Genomic DNA, 27,037 nt, shown 5'->3' with positions numbered 1-27,037 from the left:
GGGGCAGCGAGACCCCAGACTCGGACTCCGCCACACGCCTGGGCTCCCTGGGTCCTGGACCTCTCCCCTCCCTGGAGCCCTCATCCCCAGGGCCCCTGGCATTTCGCGAGGCGCAGCTAGGGCAGCGGACTCGGGCTGGTGATGTTCTCTGGGGGCGTTGGGGCCCCCGGGGTGGCTTGGCACCAGGTGGGGCAGACGGCAGGGAAAGGCCGGGTGGCTGGCTGCGCTCGCCCTGGGGCTGGGGAGGAGGCGCTGAGACCCCGGTGAGGCGGGCCCGGAAGGCACGGCCGGCCGGCCGGCCGGATGCCCCACCCTCGCTTCCACCCTCTTGCCAGGGAGCAGCCCGACGTGGTGCGGTGCGGTGCCGTGCGGTACTGTGCGGGATGGAAGCGGAGGCGGGCGTGGGTCCAGGCCGGGATCAGCCTGCAAGAGTCCCGGGATGGGAGAACGCCTGGGCTTGCGCCACAGCGCGTTGCCAGGGTCCTCTTGTGCGGCCTGCGCCACCCGCCCGGGACCTCGGCGGAGGGCGGCGGCAGGCAGGCAGGTCCGTGCACGGGTGGAGCGCGGCACCCGCTGGGCTTGGGACTAGTGGAGCAGGCTCCTGAGGCGCCCGGCGCCAGCCGCTGGCGTCTACGGCCATAGCACCCCGAACGCGCCCGATCTCCTCTGATCTCGGAAGCTAAGCAGGGTCGGGCCTGGTTAGTACTTGGATGGGAGACCGCCTGGGAATATCGGGTGCTGTAGGCTTTTTTGCCTTTGGCCTCCTTGACCGCTCCTTTGGCGCGTGCCGCCGCTCCCCCCTCCCCCCTCCCTCCCTGTGTCCCTCTCTCCCCTGGGAGCGCGGCTCCTGGGGCCAAACACACCCCAGCCACTGCTCCCTCAGCCCCTGGCGCAACAGCAAGGCGATTTGGCCTAGTCCGGCCCCGCCCCGCCCCGCCCCGCCCCACCCCCCGAGCCCGCACACCCCACGGCACTTCACGAGGGGCACGCTCCCCGCTCCCCGCACCCGGCCAGATCCCACTGCACCGACTGGAAGCCACGCCCCAGCTTTGCACCTTTCCTGACACACCACCCACACCGGCACCCGGCACCCGCACGGAGGGCGGGGGGGGAGGGGGGACGGGGGGTGCGGTGAGGGCAGAAACGGGGGCTGGCGCCTGGGGACTGGAGGGTGGGGGCTGGGTGGGTGGATAGGAGAACCCAGGAGCGGGCGGGCGGGGCAGCGAGACCCCAGACTCGGACTCCACCACACGCCTGGGCTCCCTGGGTCCTGGACCTCTCCCCTCCCTGGAGCCCTCATCCCCAGGGCCCCTGGCATTTCGCCAGGCGCAGCTAGGGCAGCGGGCTCGGGCTGGTGATGTTCTCTGGGGGCGCTGGGGCCCCCGAGGTGGCTTGGCACCAGGTGGGGCAGACGGCAGGGAAAGGCCGGGTGGCTGGCTGCGCTCGCCCTGGGGCTGGGGAGGAGACGCTGAGACCCCGGCGGGGCGGGCCCGGAAGGCACGGCCGGCCGGCCGGATGCCCCACGCTCGCTTCCACCCTCTTGCCAGGGAGCAGCCCGACGTGGTGCGGTGCGGTGCGGTACTGTGCGGGATAGAAACGGAGGCGGGCGTGGGGCCAGGCCTGGAGCAGCCTGCAAGAGTCCCGGGATGGGAGAACGCCGGGGCTTGCGCCACAGCGCGTTGCCAGGGTCCTCTTGCGCGGCCTCCGCCACCCGCCCGGGACCCGCGGCGGAGGGCGGCGGCAGGCAGGCAGCTGCGTGCACGGGTGAAGCGCGGCACCCGCTGGGCTTGGGACCCGTGGAGCAGCCTCTTGAGGCGACCGGCGGCAGCCGCCGGCGTCTAAGGCCATACCACCCCGAAAGCGCCCGATCTCGTCTGATCTCGGAAGCTAAGCAGGGTCGGGCCTGGTTAGTACTTGGATGGGAGACCGCCTGGGAATATCGGGTGCTGTAGGCTTTTTTGCCTTTGGCCTCCATGACCGCTCCTTTGGCGCGCGCCGCCGCTCCCCCCTCCCCCCTCCCTCCCTGTGTCCCTCTCTCCCCTGGGAGCGCGGCTCCTGGGGCCAAACACACCCCAGCCACTGCTCCTTCAGCCCCTGGCGAAACAGCAAGGCGGCCTGGCCTGGTCCGGACCCGCCCCGCCCCGCCCCGCCCCGCCCCCCGAGCCCGCACACCCCACGGCACTTCACAAGGGGCACGCTCCCCGCTCCCCGCACCCGGCCAGATCCCACTGCACCGGCTGGAAGCCAGGCCCCAGCTTTGCACCTTTCCTGACACACCACCGACACCGGCACCCGGCACCCGGCATCCACACGGCGGGCGGGGGGGGGGGGGGGGGGAGGGGGGACGGGGGGTGCGGTGAGGGCAGGAACGGGGGCTGGCGCCTGGGATCTGGAGGGTGGGGGCTGGGTGGGTGGATAGGAGAACCCAGGAGCGGGCGGGCGGGGCAGCGAGACCCCAGACTCGGACTCCACCACACGCCTGGGCTCCCTGGGTCCTGGACCTCTCCCCTCCCTGGAGCCCTCATCTCCAGGGCCCCTGGCATTTCGCCAGGCGCAGCTAGGGCAGCGGGCTCGGGCTGGTGATGTTCTCTGGGGGCGCTGGGGCCCCCGGGGTGGCTTGGCACCAGGTGGGGCAGACGGCAGGGAAAGGCCAGGGGGCTGGATGCGCTCGCCCTGGGGCTGGGGAGGAGGCGCTGAGACCACTGCGGGGCGGACCCGGAAGGCACGGCAGGCCGGCCGGATGCCCCACCCTCGCTTCCACCCTCTTACCAGGGAGCAGCCCTACGAGGTGCGGTGCGGTGCGGTGCGCTGCGGTGCCATGCGGTACTGTGCGGGATGGAAGCGGAGGCGGGCGTGGGGCCAGGTCGGGAGCAGCCTGCAAGAGTCCCGGGATGGGAGAACGCCGGGGCTTGCGCCACAGCGCCTTGCCAGGGTCGTCTTGCGCGGCCTCCGCCACCCGCCCGGGGCCCGCGGCGGAGGGCGGCGGCAGGCAGGCATCTGAGTGCACGGGTGAAGCGCGGCACCCGCTGGGCTTGGGACCCGTGGAGCAGGCTCTTGAGGCGTCCGGCGGCAGCCGCCGGCGTCTAAGGCCATACCACCCCGAAAGCGCCCGATCTCCTCTGATCTCGGAAGCTAAGCAGGGCCGGGCCTGGTTAGTACTTAGATGGGATTCCGCCTGGGAATATCGGGTGCTGTAGGCTTTTTTGCCTTTGGCCTCCTTGACCGCTCCTTTGGCGCATGCCGCCGCTCTCTCCCCTCCCCCCTCCCTCCCTGTGTCCCTCTCTCCCCTGGGAGCGCGGCTCCTGGGGCCAAACACACCCCAGCCACTGCTCCCTCAGCCCCTGGCGCAACAGCAAGGCGGCCTGGCCTGGTCCGGCCACGCCCCGCCCCGCCCCCCGAGCCCGCACACCCCACGGTACTTCACAAGGGGCACGCTCCCCGCTCCCCGCACCTGGCCACATCCCACTGCACCGGCTGGAAGCCACGCCCCAGCTTTGCACCTTTCCTGACACACCACCCACACCGGCACCCAAACGGAGGGTGGGGGGATGCGGGAGGGGGGCGTGCGGTGAGGGCGGGACCGGGGCCTGGCGCCTGGGGACTGGAGGGTGGGGGCTGGGTGGGTGGATACCAGAACCCAGGAGCGGGCGGGCGGGTGGGGCAGCGAGACCCCACACTCCAACTCCGCCACACGCCTGGGCTCCCTGGGTCCTGGACCTCTCCCCTCCCTCGAGCCCTCATCCCCGGGCAGGGCCCAGGCAATTCGCGAGGCCCAGCTAGGGCAGCGGGCTCGGGCTGGTGATGTTCTCTGGGGGCGCTGGGGCCCCCGGGGTGGCTTGGCACCAGGTGGGGCAGACGGCAGGGAAAGGCCAGGGGGCTGGATGCGCTCGCCCTGGGGTTGGGGAGGAGGCGCTGAGACCCCGGCGGGGCGGGCCCCAAAGGCACGGCCGGCCGGCAGGATGCCCCACCCTCGCTTCCACCCTCTTGCCAGGGAGCAGCCCGACGTGGTGCGGTGCGGTGCGGTGCTCTGCGGTGCCGTGCGGTACTCTGCGGGATGGAAGCGGAGGCGGGCGTGGGGCCAGGTCGGGAGCAGCCTGCCAGAGTCCCGGGATGGGAGAACGCCGGGGCTTGCGCCACAGCGCGTTGCCAGGGCCCTCTTGCGCGACCTGCGCCACCCGCCCGGGGCCCGCGGCTGAGGGCAAAGGCAGGCAGGCAGGCAGGCAGACAGACAGGTGCGTGCACGGGTGAAGCAGGCACCCGCTGGGCTAGGGACGCGTGGAGTAGGCTCTTGAGGCGCCCAGCGGCACCCGGGCGGCGGTGCCTTCCGGGGCCCGCCCCGCCGGGGTGTCCGCGCCTCCTCCCCAGCCCCAGGGCGAGCGCAGCCAGCCACCCGGCCTTCCCGTCCCGTCTGCCCCACCTGATGCAAACCCACCGCGGAGGCCCCAGCGCCCCCAGTGAACATCACCAGCCCGAGCCCGCTGCCCTAGCTGAGCCTCGGGAATTGCCTGGGCCCTGCCTGGGGATGAGGGCTCGAGGGAGGGGAGAGGTCCAGGACCCAGGGAGCCCAGGCGTGTGGCGGAGTTGGAGTGTGGGGTCTCGCTGCCCCACCCGCCCGCCCGCTCCTGGGTTCTGGTATCCACCCACCCAGCCCCCACCCTCCAGTCCCCAGGCGCCAGGCCCCGGTCCCGCCCTCGCCCTCACCGCACGCCCCCCCCCCGCACCCCCCCCCCCTCCGTGCGGGTGCCGGTGTGGGTGGTGTGTCAGGAAAGGTGCAAAGCCGGGGCGTGGCTTCCAGCCGGTGCGGTGGGATGTGGCCGGGTGCGGGGAGCGGGGAGCGTGCCCCTCGTGAAGTGCCGTGGGGTGTGCGGGCTCGGGGGGCGGGGCCGGGCGGGGAGGGGCCGGGCCAGGCCAGGCCGCTTTGGTGGCCCGGGAGGGGCGGAGGGATCAGTGGCTGGGCTGTGTTTGGCCCCAGCAGCCGCGCTCCCTGGGGACAGGGGGACCCAGGGAGGGAGGGGGGAGGGGCGGCGGGCGCCAAAGGAGAGGTCAAGGAGGCCAAAGGCCAAAGGCCAAAAGCAAAAAAGCCTACAGCACCCGGTATTCCCAGGCGGTCTCCCATCCAAGTACTAACCAGGCCCGACCCTGCTTAGCTTCCGAGATCAGACGAGATCGGGCGCGTTCAGGGTGGTATGGCCGTAGACGCCGGCGGCTGCCGCTGGGCGCCTCAAGAGCCTGCTCCACGCGTCCCAGGCCCAGCGGGTGCCGCGCTTCACCCGTGCACGCACCTGTCTGCCTGTCTGCCTGCCTGCCTGCCTGCCTGCCTGCCTGCCTGCCGCCGCCCTCCGCCGCGGGCCCCGGGCGGGTGGCGGAGGCCGCGCAAGACGACCCTGGCAAGGCGCTGTGGCGCAAGCCCCGGCGTTCTCCGATCCCGGGACTCTTGCAGGCCGCTCCCGGCTTGGCCCCACGCCCGCCTCCGCTTCCATCCGGCACGGCACCGCACCGCACCTCACCGCACTAGGTCGGGCTACTCACTGGCAAGAGGGTGGAAGCGAGCGTGGGGCATCCGGCCGGCCGTGCCTTCCGGGGCCCGCCCCGCCGGGGTGTCCGCGCCTCCTCCCCAGCCCCAGGGCGAGCGCAGCCAGCCACCCGGCCTTCCCGTCCCGTCTGCCCCACCTGATGCAAACCCACCGCGGAGGCCCCAGCGCCCCCAGTGAACATCACCAGCCCGAGCCCGCTGCCCTAGCTGGGCCTCGCGAATTGCCTGGGCCCTGCCCGGGGATGAGGGCTCGAGGGAGGGGAGAGGTCCAGGACCCAGGGAGCCCAGGCGTGTGGCGGAGTTGGAGTGTGGGGTCTCGCTGCCCCACCCGCCCGCCCGCTCCTGGGTTCTGGTATCCACCCACCCAGCCCCCACCCTCCAGTCCCCAGGCGCCAGGCCCGGGTCCCGCCCTCACCGCACGCCCCCACCCCCCCCCTGCACCCCCCCCCCCTCCGTGCGGGTGCCGGTGTGGGTGGTGTGTCAGGAAAGGTGCAAAGCCGGGGCGTGGCTTCCAGCCGGTGCGGTGGGATGTGGCCGGGTGCGGGGAGCGGGGAGCGTGCCCCTCGTGAAGTGCCGTGGGGTGTGCGGGCTCGGGGGGCGGGGCCGGGCGGGGAGGGGCCGGGCCAGGCCAGGCCGCTTTGGTGGCCCGGGAGGGGCGGAGGGATCAGTGGCTGGGCTGTGTTTGGCCCCAGCAGCCGCGCTCCCTGGGGACAGGGGGACCCAGGGAGGGAGGGGGGAGGGGCGGCGGGCGCCAAAGGAGAGGTCAAGGAGGCCAAAGGCCAAAGGCCAAAAGCAAAAAAGCCTACAGCACCCGGTATTCCCAGGCGGTCTCCCATCCAAGTACTAACCAGGCCCGACCCTGCTTAGCTTCCGAGATCAGACGAGATCGGGCGCGTTCAGGGTGGTATGGCCGTAGACGCCGGCGGCTGCCGCTGGGCGCCTCAAGAGCCTGCTCCACGCGTCCCAGGCCCAGCGGGTGCCGCGCTTCACCCGTGCACGCACCTGTCTGCCTGTCTGCCTGCCTGCCTGCCTGCCTGCCTGCCTGCCGCCGCCCTCCGCCGCGGGCCCCGGGCGGGTGGCGGAGGCCGCGCAAGACGACCCTGGCAAGGCGCTGTGGCGCAAGCCCCGGCGTTCTCCGATCCCGGGACTCTTGCAGGCCGCTCCCGGCTTGGCCCCACGCCCGCCTCCGCTTCCATCCGGCACGGCACCGCACCGCACCTCACCGCACTAGGTCGGGCTACTCACTGGCAAGAGGGTGGAAGCGAGCGTGGGGCATCCGGCCGGCCGTGCCTTCCGGGGCCCGCCCCGCCGGGGTGTCCGCGCCTCCTCCCCAGCCCCAGGGCGAGCGCAGCCAGCCACCCGGCCTTCCCGTCCCGTCTGCCCCACCTGATGCAAACCCACCGCGGAGGCCCCAGCGCCCCCAGTGAACATCACCAGCCCGAGCCCGCTGCCCTAGCTGGGCCTCGCGAATTGCCTGGGCCCTGCCCGGGGATGAGGGCTCGAGGGAGGGGAGAGGTCCAGGACCCAGGGAGCCCAGGCGTGTGGCGGAGTTGGAGTGTGGGGTCTCGCTGCCCCACCCGCCCGCCCGCTCCTGGGTTCTGGTATCCACCCACCCAGCCCCCACCCTCCAGTCCCCAGGCGCCAGGCCCGGGTCCCGCCCTCACCGCACGCCCCCACCCCCCCCCTGCACCCCCCCCCCTCCGTGCGGGTGCCGGTGTGGGTGGTGTGTCAGGAAAGGTGCAAAGCCGGGGCGTGGCTTCCAGCCGGTGCGGTGGGATGTGGCCGGGTGCGGGGAGCGGGGAGCGTGCCCCTCGTGAAGTGCCGTGGGGTGTGCGGGCTCGGGGGGCGGGGCCGGGCGGGGAGGGGCCGGGCCAGGCCAGGCCGCTTTGGTGGCCCGGGAGGGGCGGAGGGATCAGTGGCTGGGCTGTGTTTGGCCCCAGCAGCCGCGCTCCCTGGGGACAGGGGGACCCAGGGAGGGAGGGGGGAGGGGCGGCGGGCGCCAAAGGAGAGGTCAAGGAGGCCAAAGGCCAAAGGCCAAAAGCAAAAAAGCCTACAGCACCCGGTATTCCCAGGCGGTCTCCCATCCAAGTACTAACCAGGCCCGACCCTGCTTAGCTTCCGAGATCAGACGAGATCGGGCGCGTTCAGGGTGGTATGGCCGTAGACGCCGGCGGCTGCCGCTGGGCGCCTCAAGAGCCTGCTCCACGCGTCCCAGGCCCAGCGGGTGCCGCGCTTCACCCGTGCACGCACCTGTCTGCCTGTCTGCCTGCCTGCCTGCCTGCCTGCCTGCCTGCCTGCCGCCGCCCTCCGCCGCGGGCCCCGGGCGGGTGGCGGAGGCCGCGCAAGACGACCCTGGCAAGGCGCTGTGGCGCAAGCCCCGGCGTTCTCCGATCCCGGGACTCTTGCAGGCCGCTCCCGGCTTGGCCCCACGCCCGCCTCCGCTTCCATCCGGCACGGCACCGCACCGCACCTCACCGCACTAGGTCGGGCTACTCACTGGCAAGAGGGTGGAAGCGAGCGTGGGGCATCCGGCCGGCCGTGCCTTCCGGGGCCCGCCCCGCCGGGGTGTCCGCGCCTCCTCCCCAGCCCCAGGGCGAGCGCAGCCAGCCACCCGGCCTTCCCGTCCCGTCTGCCCCACCTGATGCAAACCCACCGCGGAGGCCCCAGCGCCCCCAGTGAACATCACCAGCCCGAGCCCGCTGCCCTAGCTGGGCCTCGCGAATTGCCTGGGCCCTGCCCGGGGATGAGGGCTCGAGGGAGGGGAGAGGTCCAGGACCCAGGGAGCCCAGGCGTGTGGCGGAGTTGGAGTGTGGGGTCTCGCTGCCCCACCCGCCCGCCCGCTCCTGGGTTCTGGTATCCACCCACCCAGCCCCCACCCTCCAGTCCCCAGGCGCCAGGCCCGGGTCCCGCCCTCACCGCACGCCCCCACCCCCCCCCTGCACCCCCCCCCCTCCGTGCGGGTGCCGGTGTGGGTGGTGTGTCAGGAAAGGTGCAAAGCCGGGGCGTGGCTTCCAGCCGGTGCGGTGGGATGTGGCCGGGTGCGGGGAGCGGGGAGCGTGCCCCTCGTGAAGTGCCGTGGGGTGTGCGGGCTCGGGGGGCGGGGCCGGGCGGGGAGGGGCCGGGCCAGGCCAGGCCGCTTTGGTGGCCCGGGAGGGGCGGAGGGATCAGTGGCTGGGCTGTGTTTGGCCCCAGCAGCCGCGCTCCCTGGGGACAGGGGGACCCAGGGAGGGAGGGGGGAGGGGCGGCGGGCGCCAAAGGAGAGGTCAAGGAGGCCAAAGGCCAAAGGCCAAAAGCAAAAAAGCCTACAGCACCCGGTATTCCCAGGCGGTCTCCCATCCAAGTACTAACCAGGCCCGACCCTGCTTAGCTTCCGAGATCAGACGAGATCGGGCGCGTTCAGGGTGGTATGGCCGTAGACGCCGGCGGCTGCCGCTGGGCGCCTCAAGAGCCTGCTCCACGCGTCCCAGGCCCAGCGGGTGCCGCGCTTCACCCGTGCACGCACCTGTCTGCCTGTCTGCCTGCCTGCCTGCCTGCCTGCCTGCCTGCCTGCCGCCGCCCTCCGCCGCGGGCCCCGGGCGGGTGGCGGAGGCCGCGCAAGACGACCCTGGCAAGGCGCTGTGGCGCAAGCCCCGGCGTTCTCCGATCCCGGGACTCTTGCAGGCCGCTCCCGGCTTGGCCCCACGCCCGCCTCCGCTTCCATCCGGCACGGCACCGCACCGCACCTCACCGCACTAGGTCGGGCTACTCACTGGCAAGAGGGTGGAAGCGAGCGTGGGGCATCCGGCCGGCCGTGCCTTCCGGGGCCCGCCCCGCCGGGGTGTCCGCGCCTCCTCCCCAGCCCCAGGGCGAGCGCAGCCAGCCACCCGGCCTTCCCGTCCCGTCTGCCCCACCTGATGCAAACCCACCGCGGAGGCCCCAGCGCCCCCAGTGAACATCACCAGCCCGAGCCCGCTGCCCTAGCTGGGCCTCGCGAATTGCCTGGGCCCTGCCCGGGGATGAGGGCTCGAGGGAGGGGAGAGGTCCAGGACCCAGGGAGCCCAGGCGTGTGGCGGAGTTGGAGTGTGGGGTCTCGCTGCCCCACCCGCCCGCCCGCTCCTGGGTTCTGGTATCCACCCACCCAGCCCCCACCCTCCAGTCCCCAGGCGCCAGGCCCGGGTCCCGCCCTCACCGCACGCCCCCACCCCCCCCCTGCACCCCCCCCCCTCCGTGCGGGTGCCGGTGTGGGTGGTGTGTCAGGAAAGGTGCAAAGCCGGGGCGTGGCTTCCAGCCGGTGCGGTGGGATGTGGCCGGGTGCGGGGAGCGGGGAGCGTGCCCCTCGTGAAGTGCCGTGGGGTGTGCGGGCTCGGGGGGCGGGGCCGGGCGGGGAGGGGCCGGGCCAGGCCAGGCCGCTTTGGTGGCCCGGGAGGGGCGGAGGGATCAGTGGCTGGGCTGTGTTTGGCCCCAGCAGCCGCGCTCCCTGGGGACAGGGGGACCCAGGGAGGGAGGGGGGAGGGGCGGCGGGCGCCAAAGGAGAGGTCAAGGAGGCCAAAGGCCAAAGGCCAAAAGCAAAAAAGCCTACAGCACCCGGTATTCCCAGGCGGTCTCCCATCCAAGTACTAACCAGGCCCGACCCTGCTTAGCTTCCGAGATCAGACGAGATCGGGCGCGTTCAGGGTGGTATGGCCGTAGACGCCGGCGGCTGCCGCTGGGCGCCTCAAGAGCCTGCTCCACGCGTCCCAGGCCCAGCGGGTGCCGCGCTTCACCCGTGCACGCACCTGTCTGCCTGTCTGCCTCTGCCTGCCTGCCTGCCTGCCTGCCTGCCGCCGCCCTCCGCCGCGGGCCCCGGGCGGGTGGCGGAGGCCGCGCAAGACGACCCTGGCAAGGCGCTGTGGCGCAAGCCCCGGCGTTCTCCGATCCCGGGACTCTTGCAGGCCGCTCCCGGCTTGGCCCCACGCCCGCCTCCGCTTCCATCCGGCACGGCACCGCACCGCACCTCACCGCACTAGGTCGGGCTACTCACTGGCAAGAGGGTGGAAGCGAGCGTGGGGCATCCGGCCGGCCGTGCCTTCCGGGGCCCGCCCCGCCGGGGTGTCCGCGCCTCCTCCCCAGCCCCAGGGCGAGCGCAGCCAGCCACCCGGCCTTCCCGTCCCGTCTGCCCCACCTGATGCAAACCCACCGCGGAGGCCCCAGCGCCCCCAGTGAACATCACCAGCCCGAGCCCGCTGCCCTAGCTGGGCCTCGCGAATTGCCTGGGCCCTGCCCGGGGATGAGGGCTCGAGGGAGGGGAGAGGTCCAGGACCCAGGGAGCCCAGGCGTGTGGCGGAGTTGGAGTGTGGGGTCTCGCTGCCCCACCCGCCCGCCCGCTCCTGGGTTCTGGTATCCACCCACCCAGCCCCCACCCTCCAGTCCCCAGGCGCCAGGCCCGGGTCCCGCCCTCACCGCACGCCCCCACCCCCCCCCTGCACCCCCCCCCCTCCGTGCGGGTGCCGGTGTGGGTGGTGTGTCAGGAAAGGTGCAAAGCCGGGGCGTGGCTTCCAGCCGGTGCGGTGGGATGTGGCCGGGTGCGGGGAGCGGGGAGCGTGCCCCTCGTGAAGTGCCGTGGGGTGTGCGGGCTCGGGGGGCGGGGCCGGGCGGGGAGGGGCCGGGCCAGGCCAGGCCGCTTTGGTGGCCCGGGAGGGGCGGAGGGATCAGTGGCTGGGCTGTGTTTGGCCCCAGCAGCCGCGCTCCCTGGGGACAGGGGGACCCAGGGAGGGAGGGGGGAGGGGCGGCGGGCGCCAAAGGAGAGGTCAAGGAGGCCAAAGGCCAAAGGCCAAAAGCAAAAAAGCCTACAGCACCCGGTATTCCCAGGCGGTCTCCCATCCAAGTACTAACCAGGCCCGACCCTGCTTAGCTTCCGAGATCAGACGAGATCGGGCGCGTTCAGGGTGGTATGGCCGTAGACGCCGGCGGCTGCCGCTGGGCGCCTCAAGAGCCTGCTCCACGCGTCCCAGGCCCAGCGGGTGCCGCGCTTCACCCGTGCACGCACCTGTCTGCCTGTCTGCCTGCCTGCCTGCCTGCCTGCCTGCCTGCCGCCGCCCTCCGCCGCGGGCCCCGGGCGGGTGGCGGAGGCCGCGCAAGACGACCCTGGCAAGGCGCTGTGGCGCAAGCCCCGGCGTTCTCCGATCCCGGGACTCTTGCAGGCCGCTCCCGGCTTGGCCCCACGCCCGCCTCCGCTTCCATCCGGCACGGCACCGCACCGCACCTCACCGCACTAGGTCGGGCTACTCACTGGCAAGAGGGTGGAAGCGAGCGTGGGGCATCCGGCCGGCCGTGCCTTCCGGGGCCCGCCCCGCCGGGGTGTCCGCGCCTCCTCCCCAGCCCCAGGGCGAGCGCAGCCAGCCACCCGGCCTTCCCGTCCCGTCTGCCCCACCTGATGCAAACCCACCGCGGAGGCCCCAGCGCCCCCAGTGAACATCACCAGCCCGAGCCCGCTGCCCTAGCTGGGCCTCGCGAATTGCCTGGGCCCTGCCCGGGGATGAGGGCTCGAGGGAGGGGAGAGGTCCAGGACCCAGGGAGCCCAGGCGTGTGGCGGAGTTGGAGTGTGGGGTCTCGCTGCCCCACCCGCCCGCCCGCTCCTGGGTTCTGGTATCCACCCACCCAGCCCCCACCCTCCAGTCCCCAGGCGCCAGGCCCGGGTCCCGCCCTCACCGCACGCCCCCACCCCCCCCCTGCACCCCCCCCCCTCCGTGCGGGTGCCGGTGTGGGTGGTGTGTCAGGAAAGGTGCAAAGCCGGGGCGTGGCTTCCAGCCGGTGCGGTGGGATGTGGCCGGGTGCGGGGAGCGGGGAGCGTGCCCCTCGTGAAGTGCCGTGGGGTGTGCGGGCTCGGGGGGCGGGGCCGGGCGGGGAGGGGCCGGGCCAGGCCAGGCCGCTTTGGTGGCCCGGGAGGGGCGGAGGGATCAGTGGCTGGGCTGTGTTTGGCCCCAGCAGCCGCGCTCCCTGGGGACAGGGGGACCCAGGGAGGGAGGGGGGAGGGGCGGCGGGCGCCAAAGGAGAGGTCAAGGAGGCCAAAGGCCAAAGGCCAAAAGCAAAAAAGCCTACAGCACCCGGTATTCCCAGGCGGTCTCCCATCCAAGTACTAACCAGGCCCGACCCTGCTTAGCTTCCGAGATCAGACGAGATCGGGCGCGTTCAGGGTGGTATGGCCGTAGACGCCGGCGGCTGCCGCTGGGCGCCTCAAGAGCCTGCTCCACGCGTCCCAGGCCCAGCGGGTGCCGCGCTTCACCCGTGCACGCACCTGTCTGCCTGTCTGCCTGCCTGCCTGCCTGCCTGCCTGCCTGCCGCCGCCCTCCGCCGCGGGCCCCGGGCGGGTGGCGGAGGCCGCGCAAGACGACCCTGGCAAGGCGCTGTGGCGCAAGCCCCGGCGTTCTCCGATCCCGGGACTCTTGCAGGCCGCTCCCGGCTTGGCCCCACGCCCGCCTCCGCTTCCATCCGGCACGGCACCGCACCGCACCGCACCTCACCGCACTAGGTCGGGCTACTCACTGGCAAGAGGGTGGAAGCGAGCGTGGGGCATCCGGCCGGCCGTGCCTTCCGGGGCCCGCCCCGCCGGGGTGTCCGCGCCTCCTCCCCAGCCCCAGGGCGAGCGCAGCCAGCCACCCGGCCTTCCCGTCCCGTCTGCCCCACCTGATGCAAACCCACCGCGGAGGCCCCAGCGCCCCCAGTGAACATCACCAGCCCGAGCCCGCTGCCCTAGCTGGGCCTCGCGAATTGCCTGGGCCCTGCCCGGGGATGAGGGCTCGAGGGAGGGGAGAGGTCCAGGACCCAGGGAGCCCAGGCGTGTGGCGGAGTTGGAGTGTGGGGTCTCGCTGCCCCACCCGCCCGCCCGCTCCTGGGTTCTGGTATCCACCCACCCAGCCCCCACCCTCCAGTCCCCAGGCGCCAGGCCCGGGTCCCGCCCTCACCGCACGCCCCCACCCCCCCCCTGCACCCCCCCCCCTCCGTGCGGGTGCCGGTGTGGGTGGTGTGTCAGGAAAGGTGCAAAGCCGGGGCGTGGCTTCCAGCCGGTGCGGTGGGATGTGGCCGGGTGCGGGGAGCGGGGAGCGTGCCCCTCGTGAAGTGCCGTGGGGTGTGCGGGCTCGGGGGGCGGGGCCGGGCGGGGAGGGGCCGGGCCAGGCCAGGCCGCTTTGGTGGCCCGGGAGGGGCGGAGGGATCAGTGGCTGGGCTGTGTTTGGCCCCAGCAGCCGCGCTCCCTGGGGACAGGGGGACCCAGGGAGGGAGGGGGGAGGGGCGGCGGGCGCCAAAGGAGAGGTCAAGGAGGCCAAAGGCCAAAGGCCAAAAGCAAAAAAGCCTACAGCACCCGGTATTCCCAGGCGGTCTCCCATCCAAGTACTAACCAGGCCCGACCCTGCTTAGCTTCCGAGATCAGACGAGATCGGGCGCGTTCAGGGTGGTATGGCCGTAGACGCCGGCGGCTGCCGCTGGGCGCCTCAAGAGCCTGCTCCACGCGTCCCAGGCCCAGCGGGTGCCGCGCTTCACCCGTGCACGCACCTGTCTGCCTGTCTGCCTGCCTGCCTGCCTGCCTGCCTGCCTGCCGCCGCCCTCCGCCGCGGGCCCCGGGCGGGTGGCGGAGGCCGCGCAAGACGACCCTGGCAAGGCGCTGTGGCGCAAGCCCCGGCGTTCTCCGATCCCGGGACTCTTGCAGGCCGCTCCCGGCTTGGCCCCACGCCCGCCTCCGCTTCCATCCGGCACGGCACCGCACCGCACCTCACCGCACTAGGTCGGGCTACTCACTGGCAAGAGGGTGGAAGCGAGCGTGGGGCATCCGGCCGGCCGTGCCTTCCGGGGCCCGCCCCGCCGGGGTGTCCGCGCCTCCTCCCCAGCCCCAGGGCGAGCGCAGCCAGCCACCCGGCCTTCCCGTCCCGTCTGCCCCACCTGATGCAAACCCACCGCGGAGGCCCCAGCGCCCCCAGTGAACATCACCAGCCCGAGCCCGCTGCCCTAGCTGGGCCTCGCGAATTGCCTGGGCCCTGCCCGGGGATGAGGGCTCGAGGGAGGGGAGAGGTCCAGGACCCAGGGAGCCCAGGCGTGTGGCGGAGTTGGAGTGTGGGGTCTCGCTGCCCCACCCGCCCGCCCGCTCCTGGGTTCTGGTATCCACCCACCCAGCCCCCACCCTCCAGTCCCCAGGCGCCAGGCCCGGGTCCCGCCCTCACCGCACGCCCCCACCCCCCCCCTGCACCCCCCCCCCTCCGTGCGGGTGCCGGTGTGGGTGGTGTGTCAGGAAAGGTGCAAAGCCGGGGCGTGGCTTCCAGCCGGTGCGGTGGGATGTGGCCGGGTGCGGGGAGCGGGGAGCGTGCCCCTCGTGAAGTGCCGTGGGGTGTGCGGGCTCGGGGGGCGGGGCCGGGCGGGGAGGGGCCGGGCCAGGCCAGGCCGCTTTGGTGGCCCGGGAGGGGCGGAGGGATCAGTGGCTGGGCTGTGTTTGGCCCCAGCAGCCGCGCTCCCTGGGGACAGGGGGACCCAGGGAGGGAGGGGGGAGGGGCGGCGGGCGCCAAAGGAGAGGTCAAGGAGGCCAAAGGCCAAAGGCCAAAAGCAAAAAAGCCTACAGCACCCGGTATTCCCAGGCGGTCTCCCATCCAAGTACTAACCAGGCCCGACCCTGCTTAGCTTCCGAGATCAGACGAGATCGGGCGCGTTCAGGGTGGTATGGCCGTAGACGCCGGCGGCTGCCGCTGGGCGCCTCAAGAGCCTGCTCCACGCGTCCCAGGCCCAGCGGGTGCCGCGCTTCACCCGTGCACGCACCTGTCTGCCTGTCTGCCTGCCTGCCTGCCTGCCTGCCTGCCTGCCGCCGCCCTCCGCCGCGGGCCCCGGGCGGGTGGCGGAGGCCGCGCAAGACGACCCTGGCAAGGCGCTGTGGCGCAAGCCCCGGCGTTCTCCGATCCCGGGACTCTTGCAGGCCGCTCCCGGCTTGGCCCCACGCCCGCCTCCGCTTCCATCCGGCACGGCACCGCACCGCACCTCACCGCACTAGGTCGGGCTACTCACTGGCAAGAGGGTGGAAGCGAGCGTGGGGCATCCGGCCGGCCGTGCCTTCCGGGGCCCGCCCCGCCGGGGTGTCCGCGCCTCCTCCCCAGCCCCAGGGCGAGCGCAGCCAGCCACCCGGCCTTCCCGTCCCGTCTGCCCCACCTGATGCAAACCCACCGCGGAGGCCCCAGCGCCCCCAGTGAACATCACCAGCCCGAGCCCGCTGCCCTAGCTGGGCCTCGCGAATTGCCTGGGCCCTGCCCGGGGATGAGGGCTCGAGGGAGGGGAGAGGTCCAGGACCCAGGGAGCCCAGGCGTGTGGCGGAGTTGGAGTGTGGGGTCTCGCTGCCCCACCCGCCCGCCCGCTCCTGGGTTCTGGTATCCACCCACCCAGCCCCCACCCTCCAGTCCCCAGGCGCCAGGCCCGGGTCCCGCCCTCACCGCACGCCCCCACCCCCCCCCTGCACCCCCCCCCCTCCGTGCGGGTGCCGGTGTGGGTGGTGTGTCAGGAAAGGTGCAAAGCCGGGGCGTGGCTTCCAGCCGGTGCGGTGGGATGTGGCCGGGTGCGGGGAGCGGGGAGCGTGCCCCTCGTGAAGTGCCGTGGGGTGTGCGGGCTCGGGGGGCGGGGCCGGGCGGGGAGGGGCCGGGCCAGGCCAGGCCGCTTTGGTGGCCCGGGAGGGGCGGAGGGATCAGTGGCTGGGCTGTGTTTGGCCCCAGCAGCCGCGCTCCCTGGGGACAGGGGGACCCAGGGAGGGAGGGGGGAGGGGCGGCGGGCGCCAAAGGAGAGGTCAAGGAGGCCAAAGGCCAAAGGCCAAAAGCAAAAAAGCCTACAGCACCCGGTATTCCCAGGCGGTCTCCCATCCAAGTACTAACCAGGCCCGACCCTGCTTAGCTTCCGAGATCAGACGAGATCGGGCGCGTTCAGGGTGGTATGGCCGTAGACGCCGGCGGCTGCCGCTGGGCGCCTCAAGAGCCTGCTCCACGCGTCCCAGGCCCAGCGGGTGCCGCGCTTCACCCGTGCACGCACCTGTCTGCCTGTCTGCCTGCCTGCCTGCCTGCCTGCCTGCCTGCCGCCGCCCTCCGCCGCGGGCCCCGGGCGGGTGGCGGAGGCCGCGCAAGACGACCCTGGCAAGGCGCTGTGGCGCAAGCCCCGGCGTTCTCCGATCCCGGGACTCTTGCAGGCCGCTCCCGGCTTGGCCCCACGCCCGCCTCCGCTTCCATCCGGCACGGCACCGCACCGCACCTCACCGCACTAGGTCGGGCTACTCACTGGCAAGAGGGTGGAAGCGAGCGTGGGGCATCCGGCCGGCCGTGCCTTCCGGGGCCCGCCCCGCCGGGGTGTCCGCGCCTCCTCCCCAGCCCCAGGGCGAGCGCAGCCAGCCACCCGGCCTTCCCGTCCCGTCTGCCCCACCTGATGCAAACCCACCGCGGAGGCCCCAGCGCCCCCAGTGAACATCACCAGCCCGAGCCCGCTGCCCTAGCTGGGCCTCGCGAATTGCCTGGGCCCTGCCCGGGGATGAGGGCTCGAGGGAGGGGAGAGGTCCAGGACCCAGGGAGCCCAGGCGTGTGGCGGAGTTGGAGTGTGGGGTCTCGCTGCCCCACCCGCCCGCCCGCTCCTGGGTTCTGGTATCCACCCACCCAGCCCCCACCCTCCAGTCCCCAGGCGCCAGGCCCGGGTCCCGCCCTCACCGCACGCCCCCACCCCCCCCCTGCACCCCCCCCCCTCCGTGCGGGTGCCGGTGTGGGTGGTGTGTCAGGAAAGGTGCAAAGCCGGGGCGTGGCTTCCAGCCGGTGCGGTGGGATGTGGCCGGGTGCGGGGAGCGGGGAGCGTGCCCCTCGTGAAGTGCCGTGGGGTGTGCGGGCTCGGGGGGCGGGGCCGGGCGGGGAGGGGCCGGGCCAGGCCAGGCCGCTTTGGTGGCCCGGGAGGGGCGGAGGGATCAGTGGCTGGGCTGTGTTTGGCCCCAGCAGCCGCGCTCCCTGGGGACAGGGGGACCCAGGGAGGGAGGGGGGAGGGGCGGCGGGCGCCAAAGGAGAGGTCAAGGAGGCCAAAGGCCAAAGGCCAAAAGCAAAAAAGCCTACAGCACCCGGTATTCCCAGGCGGTCTCCCATCCAAGTACTAACCAGGCCCGACCCTGCTTAGCTTCCGAGATCAGACGAGATCGGGCGCGTTCAGGGTGGTATGGCCGTAGACGCCGGCGGCTGCCGCTGGGCGCCTCAAGAGCCTGCTCCACGCGTCCCAGGCCCAGCGGGTGCCGCGCTTCACCCGTGCACGCACCTGTCTGCCTGTCTGCCTGCCTGCCTGCCTGCCTGCCTGCCTGCCGCCGCCCTCCGCCGCGGGCCCCGGGCGGGTGGCGGAGGCCGCGCAAGACGACCCTGGCAAGGCGCTGTGGCGCAAGCCCCGGCGTTCTCCGATCCCGGGACTCTTGCAGGCCGCTCCCGGCTTGGCCCCACGCCCGCCTCCGCTTCCATCCGGCACGGCACCGCACCGCACCTCACCGCACTAGGTCGGGCTACTCACTGGCAAGAGGGTGGAAGCGAGCGTGGGGCATCCGGCCGGCCGTGCCTTCCGGGGCCCGCCCCGCCGGGGTGTCCGCGCCTCCTCCCCAGCCCCAGGGCGAGCGCAGCCAGCCACCCGGCCTTCCCGTCCCGTCTGCCCCACCTGATGCAAACCCACCGCGGAGGCCCCAGCGCCCCCAGTGAACATCACCAGCCCGAGCCCGCTGCCCTAGCTGGGCCTCGCGAATTGCCTGGGCCCTGCCCGGGGATGAGGGCTCGAGGGAGGGGAGAGGTCCAGGACCCAGGGAGCCCAGGCGTGTGGCGGAGTTGGAGTGTGGGGTCTCGCTGCCCCACCCGCCCGCCCGCTCCTGGGTTCTGGTATCCACCCACCCAGCCCCCACCCTCCAGTCCCCAGGCGCCAGGCCCGGGTCCCGCCCTCACCGCACGCCCCCACCCCCCCCCTGCACCCCCCCCCCTCCGTGCGGGTGCCGGTGTGGGTGGTGTGTCAGGAAAGGTGCAAAGCCGGGGCGTGGCTTCCAGCCGGTGCGGTGGGATGTGGCCGGGTGCGGGGAGCGGGGAGCGTGCCCCTCGTGAAGTGCCGTGGGGTGTGCGGGCTCGGGGGGCGGGGCCGGGCGGGGAGGGGCCGGGCCAGGCCAGGCCGCTTTGGTGGCCCGGGAGGGGCGGAGGGATCAGTGGCTGGGCTGTGTTTGGCCCCAGCAGCCGCGCTCCCTGGGGACAGGGGGACCCAGGGAGGGAGGGGGGAGGGGCGGCGGGCGCCAAAGGAGAGGTCAAGGAGGCCAAAGGCCAAAGGCCAAAAGCAAAAAAGCCTACAGCACCCGGTATTCCCAGGCGGTCTCCCATCCAAGTACTAACCAGGCCCGACCCTGCTTAGCTTCCGAGATCAGACGAGATCGGGCGCGTTCAGGGTGGTATGGCCGTAGACGCCGGCGGCTGCCGCTGGGCGCCTCAAGAGCCTGCTCCACGCGTCCCAGGCCCAGCGGGTGCCGCGCTTCACCCGTGCACGCACCTGTCTGCCTGTCTGCCTGCCTGCCTGCCTGCCTGCCTGCCTGCCGCCGCCCTCCGCCGCGGGCCCCGGGCGGGTGGCGGAGGCCGCGCAAGACGACCCTGGCAAGGCGCTGTGGCGCAAGCCCCGGCGTTCTCCGATCCCGGGACTCTTGCAGGCCGCTCCCGGCTTGGCCCCACGCCCGCCTCCGCTTCCATCCGGCACGGCACCGCACCGCACCTCACCGCACTAGGTCGGGCTACTCACTGGCAAGAGGGTGGAAGCGAGCGTGGGGCATCCGGCCGGCCGTGCCTTCCGGGGCCCGCCCCGCCGGGGTGTCCGCGCCTCCTCCCCAGCCCCAGGGCGAGCGCAGCCAGCCACCCGGCCTTCCCGTCCCGTCTGCCCCACCTGATGCAAACCCACCGCGGAGGCCCCAGCGCCCCCAGTGAACATCACCAGCCCGAGCCCGCTGCCCTAGCTGGGCCTCGCGAATTGCCTGGGCCCTGCCCGGGGATGAGGGCTCGAGGGAGGGGAGAGGTCCAGGACCCAGGGAGCCCAGGCGTGTGGCGGAGTTGGAGTGTGGGGTCTCGCTGCCCCACCCGCCCGCCCGCTCCTGGGTTCTGGTATCCACCCACCCAGCCCCCACCCTCCAGTCCCCAGGCGCCAGGCCCGGGTCCCGCCCTCACCGCACGCCCCACCCCCCCCCCCTGCACCCCCCCCCCTCCGTGCGGGTGCCGGTGTGGGTGGTGTGTCAGGAAAGGTGCAAAGCCGGGGCGTGGCTTCCAGCCGGTGCGGTGGGATGTGGCCGGGTGCGGGGAGCGGGGAGCGTGCCCCTCGTGAAGTGCCGTGGGGTGTGCGGGCTCGGGGGGCGGGGCCGGGCGGGGAGGGGCCGGGCCAGGCCAGGCCGCTTTGGTGGCCCGGGAGGGGCGGAGGGATCAGTGGCTGGGCTGTGTTTGGCCCCAGCAGCCGCGCTCCCTGGGGACAGGGGGACCCAGGGAGGGAGGGGGGAGGGGCGGCGGGCGCCAAAGGAGAGGTCAAGGAGGCCAAAGGCCAAAGGCCAAAAGCAAAAAAGCCTACAGCACCCGGTATTCCCAGGCGGTCTCCCATCCAAGTACTAACCAGGCCCGACCCTGCTTAGCTTCCGAGATCAGACGAGATCGGGCGCGTTCAGGGTGGTATGGCCGTAGACGCCGGCGGCTGCCGCTGGGCGCCTCAAGAGCCTGCTCCACGCGTCCCAGGCCCAGCGGGTGCCGCGCTTCACCCGTGCACGCACCTGTCTGCCTGTCTGCCTGCCTGCCTGCCTGCCTGCCTGCCTGCCGCCGCCCTCCGCCGCGGGCCCCGGGCGGGTGGCGGAGGCCGCGCAAGACGACCCTGGCAAGGCGCTGTGGCGCAAGCCCCGGCGTTCTCCGATCCCGGGACTCTTGCAGGCCGCTCCCGGCTTGGCCCCACGCCCGCCTCCGCTTCCATCCGGCACGGCACCGCACCGCACCTCACCGCACTAGGTCGGGCTACTCACTGGCAAGAGGGTGGAAGCGAGCGTGGGGCATCCGGCCGGCCGTGCCTTCCGGGGCCCGCCCCGCCGGGGTGTCCGCGCCTCCTCCCCAGCCCCAGGGCGAGCGCAGCCAGCCACCCGGCCTTCCCGTCCCGTCTGCCCCACCTGATGCAAACCCACCGCGGAGGCCCCAGCGCCCCCAGTGAACATCACCAGCCCGAGCCCGCTGCCCTAGCTGGGCCTCGCGAATTGCCTGGGCCCTGCCCGGGGATGAGGGCTCGAGGGAGGGGAGAGGTCCAGGACCCAGGGAGCCCAGGCGTGTGGCGGAGTTGGAGTGTGGGGTCTCGCTGCCCCACCCGCCCGCCCGCTCCTGGGTTCTGGTATCCACCCACCCAGCCCCCACCCTCCAGTCCCCAGGCGCCAGGCCCGGGTCCCGCCCTCACCGCACGCCCCCACCCCCCCCCCCTGCACCCCCCCCCCTCCGTGCGGGTGCCGGTGTGGGTGGTGTGTCAGGAAAGGTGCAAAGCCGGGGCGTGGCTTCCAGCCGGTGCGGTGGGATGTGGCCGGGTGCGGGGAGCGGGGAGCGTGCCCCTCGTGAAGTGCCGTGGGGTGTGCGGGCTCGGGGGGCGGGGCCGGGCGGGGAGGGGCCGGGCCAGGCCAGGCCGCTTTGGTGGCCCGGGAGGGGCGGAGGGATCAGTGGCTGGGCTGTGTTTGGCCCCAGCAGCCGCGCTCCCTGGGGACAGGGGGACCCAGGGAGGGAGGGGGGAGGGGCGGCGGGCGCCAAAGGAGAGGTCAAGGAGGCCAAAGGCCAAAGGCCAAAAGCAAAAAAGCCTACAGCACCCGGTATTCCCAGGCGGTCTCCCATCCAAGTACTAACCAGGCCCGACCCTGCTTAGCTTCCGAGATCAGACGAGATCGGGCGCGTTCAGGGTGGTATGGCCGTAGACGCCGGCGGCTGCCGCTGGGCGCCTCAAGAGCCTGCTCCACGCGTCCCAGGCCCAGCGGGTGCCGCGCTTCACCCGTGCACGCACCTGTCTGCCTGTCTGCCTGCCTGCCTGCCTGCCTGCCTGCCTGCCGCCGCCCTCCGCCGCGGGCCCCGGGCGGGTGGCGGAGGCCGCGCAAGACGACCCTGGCAAGGCGCTGTGGCGCAAGCCCCGGCGTTCTCCGATCCCGGGACTCTTGCAGGCCGCTCCCGGCTTGGCCCCACGCCCGCCTCCGCTTCCATCCGGCACGGCACCGCACCGCACCTCACCGCACTAGGTCGGGCTACTCACTGGCAAGAGGGTGGAAGCGAGCGTGGGGCATCCGGCCGGCCGTGCCTTCCGGGGCCCGCCCCGCCGGGGTGTCCGCGCCTCCTCCCCAGCCCCAGGGCGAGCGCAGCCAGCCACCCGGCCTTCCCGTCCCGTCTGCCCCACCTGATGCAAACCCACCGCGGAGGCCCCAGCGCCCCCAGTGAACATCACCAGCCCGAGCCCGCTGCCCTAGCTGGGCCTCGCGAATTGCCTGGGCCCTGCCCGGGGATGAGGGCTCGAGGGAGGGGAGAGGTCCAGGACCCAGGGAGCCCAGGCGTGTGGCGGAGTTGGAGTGTGGGGTCTCGCTGCCCCACCCGCCCGCCCGCTCCTGGGTTCTGGTATCCACCCACCCAGCCCCCACCCTCCAGTCCCCAGGCGCCAGGCCCGGGTCCCGCCCTCACCGCACGCCCCCCCCCCCCCCCCCCCCCCCTCCGTGCGGGTGCCGGTGTGGGTGGTGTGTCAGGAAAGGTGCAAAGCCGGGGCGTGGCTTCCAGCCGGTGCGGTGGGATGTGGCCGGGTGCGGGGAGCGGGGAGCGTGCCCCTCGTGAAGTGCCGTGGGGTGTGCGGGCTCGGGGGGCGGGGCCGGGCGGGGAGGGGCCGGGCCAGGCCAGGCCGCTTTGGTGGCCCGGGAGGGGCGGAGGGATCAGTGGCTGGGCTGTGTTTGGCCCCAGCAGCCGCGCTCCCTGGGGACAGGGGGACCCAGGGAGGGAGGGGGGAGGGGCGGCGGGCGCCAAAGGAGAGGTCAAGGAGGCCAAAGGCCAAAGGCCAAAAGCAAAAAAGCCTACAGCACCCGGTATTCCCAGGCGGTCTCCCATCCAAGTACTAACCAGGCCCGACCCTGCTTAGCTTCCGAGATCAGACGAGATCGGGCGCGTTCAGGGTGGTATGGCCGTAGACGCCGGCGGCTGCCGCTGGGCGCCTCAAGAGCCTGCTCCACGCGTCCCAGGCCCAGCGGGTGCCGCGCTTCACCCGTGCACGCACCTGTCTGCCTGTCTGCCTGCCTGCCTGCCTGCCTGCCTGCCTGCCGCCGCCCTCCGCCGCGGGCCCCGGGCGGGTGGCGGAGGCCGCGCAAGACGACCCTGGCAAGGCGCTGTGGCGCAAGCCCCGGCGTTCTCCGATCCCGGGACTCTTGCAGGCCGCTCCCGGCTTGGCCCCACGCCCGCCTCCGCTTCCATCCGGCACGGCACCGCACCGCACCTCACCGCACTAGGTCGGGCTACTCACTGGCAAGAGGGTGGAAGCGAGCGTGGGGCATCCGGCCGGCCGTGCCTTCCGGGGCCCGCCCCGCCGGGGTGTCCGCGCCTCCTCCCCAGCCCCAGGGCGAGCGCAGCCAGCCACCCGGCCTTCCCGTCCCGTCTGCCCCACCTGATGCAAACCCACCGCGGAGGCCCCAGCGCCCCCAGTGAACATCACCAGCCCGAGCCCGCTGCCCTAGCTGGGCCTCGCGAATTGCCTGGGCCCTGCCCGGGGATGAGGGCTCGAGGGAGGGGAGAGGTCCAGGACCCAGGGAGCCCAGGCGTGTGGCGGAGTTGGAGTGTGGGGTCTCGCTGCCCCACCCGCCCGCCCGCTCCTGGGTTCTGGTATCCACCCACCCAGCCCCCACCCTCCAGTCCCCAGGCGCCAGGCCCGGGTCCCGCCCTCACCGCACGCCCCCACCCCCCCCCTGCACCCCCCCCCCTCCGTGCGGGTGCCGGTGTGGGTGGTGTGTCAGGAAAGGTGCAAAGCCGGGGCGTGGCTTCCAGCCGGTGCGGTGGGATGTGGCCGGGTGCGGGGAGCGGGGAGCGTGCCCCTCGTGAAGTGCCGTGGGGTGTGCGGGCTCGGGGGGCGGGGCCGGGCGGGGAGGGGCCGGGCCAGGCCAGGCCGCTTTGGTGGCCCGGGAGGGGCGGAGGGATCAGTGGCTGGGCTGTGTTTGGCCCCAGCAGCCGCGCTCCCTGGGGACAGGGGGACCCAGGGAGGGAGGGGGGAGGGGCGGCGGGCGCCAAAGGAGAGGTCAAGGAGGCCAAAGGCCAAAGGCCAAAAGCAAAAAAGCCTACAGCACCCGGTATTCCCAGGCGGTCTCCCATCCAAGTACTAACCAGGCCCGACCCTGCTTAGCTTCCGAGATCAGACGAGATCGGGCGCGTTCAGGGTGGTATGGCCGTAGACGCCGGCGGCTGCCGCTGGGCGCCTCAAGAGCCTGCTCCACGCGTCCCAGGCCCAGCGGGTGCCGCGCTTCACCCGTGCACGCACCTGTCTGCCTGTCTGCCCTGCCTGCCTGCCTGCCTGCCTGCCTGCCGCCGCCCTCCGCCGCGGGCCCCGGGCGGGTGGCGGAGGCCGCGCAAGACGACCCTGGCAAGGCGCTGTGGCGCAAGCCCCGGCGTTCTCCGATCCCGGGACTCTTGCAGGCCGCTCCCGGCTTGGCCCCACGCCCGCCTCCGCTTCCATCCGGCACGGCACCGCACCGCACCTCACCGCACTAGGTCGGGCTACTCACTGGCAAGAGGGTGGAAGCGAGCGTGGGGCATCCGGCCGGCCGTGCCTTCCGGGGCCCGCCCCGCCGGGGTGTCCGCGCCTCCTCCCCAGCCCCAGGGCGAGCGCAGCCAGCCACCCGGCCTTCCCGTCCCGTCTGCCCCACCTGATGCAAACCCACCGCGGAGGCCCCAGCGCCCCCAGTGAACATCACCAGCCCGAGCCCGCTGCCCTAGCTGGGCCTCGCGAATTGCCTGGGCCCTGCCCGGGGATGAGGGCTCGAGGGAGGGGAGAGGTCCAGGACCCAGGGAGCCCAGGCGTGTGGCGGAGTTGGAGTGTGGGGTCTCGCTGCCCCACCCGCCCGCCCGCTCCTGGGTTCTGGTATCCACCCACCCAGCCCCCACCCTCCAGTCCCCAGGCGCCAGGCCCGGGTCCCGCCCTCACCGCACGCCCCCACCCCCCCCCTGCACCCCCCCCCCTCCGTGCGGGTGCCGGTGTGGGTGGTGTGTCAGGAAAGGTGCAAAGCCGGGGCGTGGCTTCCAGCCGGTGCGGTGGGATGTGGCCGGGTGCGGGGAGCGGGGAGCGTGCCCCTCGTGAAGTGCCGTGGGGTGTGCGGGCTCGGGGGGCGGGGCCGGGCGGGGAGGGGCCGGGCCAGGCCAGGCCGCTTTGGTGGCCCGGGAGGGGCGGAGGGATCAGTGGCTGGGCTGTGTTTGGCCCCAGCAGCCGCGCTCCCTGGGGACAGGGGGACCCAGGGAGGGAGGGGGGAGGGGCGGCGGGCGCCAAAGGAGAGGTCAAGGAGGCCAAAGGCCAAAGGCCAAAAGCAAAAAAGCCTACAGCACCCGGTATTCCCAGGCGGTCTCCCATCCAAGTACTAACCAGGCCCGACCCTGCTTAGCTTCCGAGATCAGACGAGATCGGGCGCGTTCAGGGTGGTATGGCCGTAGACGCCGGCGGCTGCCGCTGGGCGCCTCAAGAGCCTGCTCCACGCGTCCCAGGCCCAGCGGGTGCCGCGCTTCACCCGTGCACGCACCTGTCTGCCTGTCTGCCTGCCTGCCTGCCTGCCTGCCTGCCTGCCTGCCGCCGCCCTCCGCCGCGGGCCCCGGGCGGGTGGCGGAGGCCGCGCAAGACGACCCTGGCAAGGCGCTGTGGCGCAAGCCCCGGCGTTCTCCGATCCCGGGACTCTTGCAGGCCGCTCCCGGCTTGGCCCCACGCCCGCCTCCGCTTCCATCCGGCACGGCACCGCACCGCACCTCACCGCACTAGGTCGGGCTACTCACTGGCAAGAGGGTGGAAGCGAGCGTGGGGCATCCGGCCGGCCGTGCCTTCCGGGGCCCGCCCCGCCGGGGTGTCCGCGCCTCCTCCCCAGCCCCAGGGCGAGCGCAGCCAGCCACCCGGCCTTCCCGTCCCGTCTGCCCCACCTGATGCAAACCCACCGCGGAGGCCCCAGCGCCCCCAGTGAACATCACCAGCCCGAGCCCGCTGCCCTAGCTGGGCCTCGCGAATTGCCTGGGCCCTGCCCGGGGATGAGGGCTCGAGGGAGGGGAGAGGTCCAGGACCCAGGGAGCCCAGGCGTGTGGCGGAGTTGGAGTGTGGGGTCTCGCTGCCCCACCCGCCCGCCCGCTCCTGGGTTCTGGTATCCACCCACCCAGCCCCCACCCTCCAGTCCCCAGGCGCCAGGCCCGGGTCCCGCCCTCACCGCACGCCCCCACCCCCCCCCTGCACCCCCCCCCCTCCGTGCGGGTGCCGGTGTGGGTGGTGTGTCAGGAAAGGTGCAAAGCCGGGGCGTGGCTTCCAGCCGGTGCGGTGGGATGTGGCCGGGTGCGGGGAGCGGGGAGCGTGCCCCTCGTGAAGTGCCGTGGGGTGTGCGGGCTCGGGGGGCGGGGCCGGGCGGGGAGGGGCCGGGCCAGGCCAGGCCGCTTTGGTGGCCCGGGAGGGGCGGAGGGATCAGTGGCTGGGCTGTGTTTGGCCCCAGCAGCCGCGCTCCCTGGGGACAGGGGGACCCAGGGAGGGAGGGGGGAGGGGCGGCGGGCGCCAAAGGAGAGGTCAAGGAGGCCAAAGGCCAAAGGCCAAAAGCAAAAAAGCCTACAGCACCCGGTATTCCCAGGCGGTCTCCCATCCAAGTACTAACCAGGCCCGACCCTGCTTAGCTTCCGAGATCAGACGAGATCGGGCGCGTTCAGGGTGGTATGGCCGTAGACGCCGGCGGCTGCCGCTGGGCGCCTCAAGAGCCTGCTCCACGCGTCCCAGGCCCAGCGGGTGCCGCGCTTCACCCGTGCACGCACCTGTCTGCCTGTCTGCCTGCCTGCCTGCCTGCCTGCCTGCCTGCCGCCGCCCTCCGCCGCGGGCCCCGGGCGGGTGGCGGAGGCCGCGCAAGACGACCCTGGCAAGGCGCTGTGGCGCAAGCCCCGGCGTTCTCCGATCCCGGGACTCTTGCAGGCCGCTCCCGGCTTGGCCCCACGCCCGCCTCCGCTTCCATCCGGCACGGCACCGCACCGCACCTCACCGCACTAGGTCGGGCTACTCACTGGCAAGAGGGTGGAAGCGAGCGTGGGGCATCCGGCCGGCCGTGCCTTCCGGGGCCCGCCCCGCCGGGGTGTCCGCGCCTCCTCCCCAGCCCCAGGGCGAGCGCAGCCAGCCACCCGGCCTTCCCGTCCCGTCTGCCCCACCTGATGCAAACCCACCGCGGAGGCCCCAGCGCCCCCAGTGAACATCACCAGCCCGAGCCCGCTGCCCTAGCTGGGCCTCGCGAATTGCCTGGGCCCTGCCCGGGGATGAGGGCTCGAGGGAGGGGAGAGGTCC

The 27,037-nt window shown here is 73.6% G+C and overlaps 20 non-coding genes and 1 pseudogene across 20 annotated transcripts; 3 read left to right on the top strand and 18 right to left on the bottom strand.

Annotated features, from left to right (window-relative positions):
* The first annotated feature begins 628 nt into the window (after positions 1–628).
* LOC122202928 lies at positions 629–747 on the top strand. Its single transcript, XR_006194978.1, has one exon. It is a non-coding gene; the product is annotated as a 5S ribosomal RNA (ribosomal RNA).
* A 1,089-nt stretch (positions 748–1,836) lies between these two features.
* Positions 1,837–1,955, top strand: LOC122202927. The gene has a single exon (XR_006194977.1). It is a non-coding gene; the product is annotated as a 5S ribosomal RNA (ribosomal RNA).
* A 1,126-nt stretch (positions 1,956–3,081) lies between these two features.
* Positions 3,082–3,200, top strand: LOC122202929 (annotated as a pseudogene).
* A 1,879-nt stretch (positions 3,201–5,079) lies between these two features.
* LOC122202924 lies at positions 5,080–5,198 on the bottom strand. The gene has a single exon (XR_006194975.1). It is a non-coding gene; the product is annotated as a 5S ribosomal RNA (ribosomal RNA).
* A 1,134-nt stretch (positions 5,199–6,332) lies between these two features.
* LOC122202923 lies at positions 6,333–6,451 on the bottom strand. Its single transcript, XR_006194974.1, has one exon. It is a non-coding gene; the product is annotated as a 5S ribosomal RNA (ribosomal RNA).
* A 1,129-nt stretch (positions 6,452–7,580) lies between these two features.
* LOC122202922 lies at positions 7,581–7,699 on the bottom strand. The gene has a single exon (XR_006194973.1). It is a non-coding gene; the product is annotated as a 5S ribosomal RNA (ribosomal RNA).
* A 1,133-nt stretch (positions 7,700–8,832) lies between these two features.
* LOC122202920 lies at positions 8,833–8,951 on the bottom strand. Its single transcript, XR_006194971.1, has one exon. It is a non-coding gene; the product is annotated as a 5S ribosomal RNA (ribosomal RNA).
* A 1,133-nt stretch (positions 8,952–10,084) lies between these two features.
* Positions 10,085–10,203, bottom strand: LOC122202919. Its single transcript, XR_006194969.1, has one exon. It is a non-coding gene; the product is annotated as a 5S ribosomal RNA (ribosomal RNA).
* Positions 10,204–11,334: 1,131 nt separating this feature from the next.
* LOC122202918 lies at positions 11,335–11,453 on the bottom strand. The gene has a single exon (XR_006194968.1). It is a non-coding gene; the product is annotated as a 5S ribosomal RNA (ribosomal RNA).
* A 1,129-nt stretch (positions 11,454–12,582) lies between these two features.
* LOC122202917 lies at positions 12,583–12,701 on the bottom strand. Its single transcript, XR_006194967.1, has one exon. It is a non-coding gene; the product is annotated as a 5S ribosomal RNA (ribosomal RNA).
* Positions 12,702–13,835: 1,134 nt separating this feature from the next.
* Positions 13,836–13,954, bottom strand: LOC122202909. The gene has a single exon (XR_006194960.1). It is a non-coding gene; the product is annotated as a 5S ribosomal RNA (ribosomal RNA).
* Positions 13,955–15,083: 1,129 nt separating this feature from the next.
* LOC122202897 lies at positions 15,084–15,202 on the bottom strand. The gene has a single exon (XR_006194951.1). It is a non-coding gene; the product is annotated as a 5S ribosomal RNA (ribosomal RNA).
* A 1,129-nt stretch (positions 15,203–16,331) lies between these two features.
* On the bottom strand, positions 16,332–16,450 carry LOC122202885. Its single transcript, XR_006194939.1, has one exon. It is a non-coding gene; the product is annotated as a 5S ribosomal RNA (ribosomal RNA).
* A 1,129-nt stretch (positions 16,451–17,579) lies between these two features.
* On the bottom strand, positions 17,580–17,698 carry LOC122202872. Its single transcript, XR_006194928.1, has one exon. It is a non-coding gene; the product is annotated as a 5S ribosomal RNA (ribosomal RNA).
* A 1,129-nt stretch (positions 17,699–18,827) lies between these two features.
* LOC122202860 lies at positions 18,828–18,946 on the bottom strand. The gene has a single exon (XR_006194916.1). It is a non-coding gene; the product is annotated as a 5S ribosomal RNA (ribosomal RNA).
* Positions 18,947–20,076: 1,130 nt separating this feature from the next.
* Positions 20,077–20,195, bottom strand: LOC122202848. Its single transcript, XR_006194904.1, has one exon. It is a non-coding gene; the product is annotated as a 5S ribosomal RNA (ribosomal RNA).
* Positions 20,196–21,326: 1,131 nt separating this feature from the next.
* On the bottom strand, positions 21,327–21,445 carry LOC122202940. The gene has a single exon (XR_006194984.1). It is a non-coding gene; the product is annotated as a 5S ribosomal RNA (ribosomal RNA).
* A 1,123-nt stretch (positions 21,446–22,568) lies between these two features.
* On the bottom strand, positions 22,569–22,687 carry LOC122202932. The gene has a single exon (XR_006194982.1). It is a non-coding gene; the product is annotated as a 5S ribosomal RNA (ribosomal RNA).
* A 1,129-nt stretch (positions 22,688–23,816) lies between these two features.
* On the bottom strand, positions 23,817–23,935 carry LOC122202931. The gene has a single exon (XR_006194981.1). It is a non-coding gene; the product is annotated as a 5S ribosomal RNA (ribosomal RNA).
* A 1,130-nt stretch (positions 23,936–25,065) lies between these two features.
* LOC122202921 lies at positions 25,066–25,184 on the bottom strand. The gene has a single exon (XR_006194972.1). It is a non-coding gene; the product is annotated as a 5S ribosomal RNA (ribosomal RNA).
* Positions 25,185–26,317: 1,133 nt separating this feature from the next.
* Positions 26,318–26,436, bottom strand: LOC122202841. The gene has a single exon (XR_006194902.1). It is a non-coding gene; the product is annotated as a 5S ribosomal RNA (ribosomal RNA).
* Positions 26,437–27,037: the final 601 nt, after the last annotated feature.

This window comes from Panthera leo, chromosome D2 (genome assembly GCF_018350215.1).
Source record: "Panthera leo isolate Ple1 chromosome D2, P.leo_Ple1_pat1.1, whole genome shotgun sequence".
NCBI classification, from domain to species: Eukaryota; Metazoa; Chordata; class Mammalia; order Carnivora; family Felidae; genus Panthera; species Panthera leo.
The sequence above is the reverse complement of the archived record's forward strand: the minus strand, read 5'-3'. Positions and strand labels throughout refer to the sequence as shown.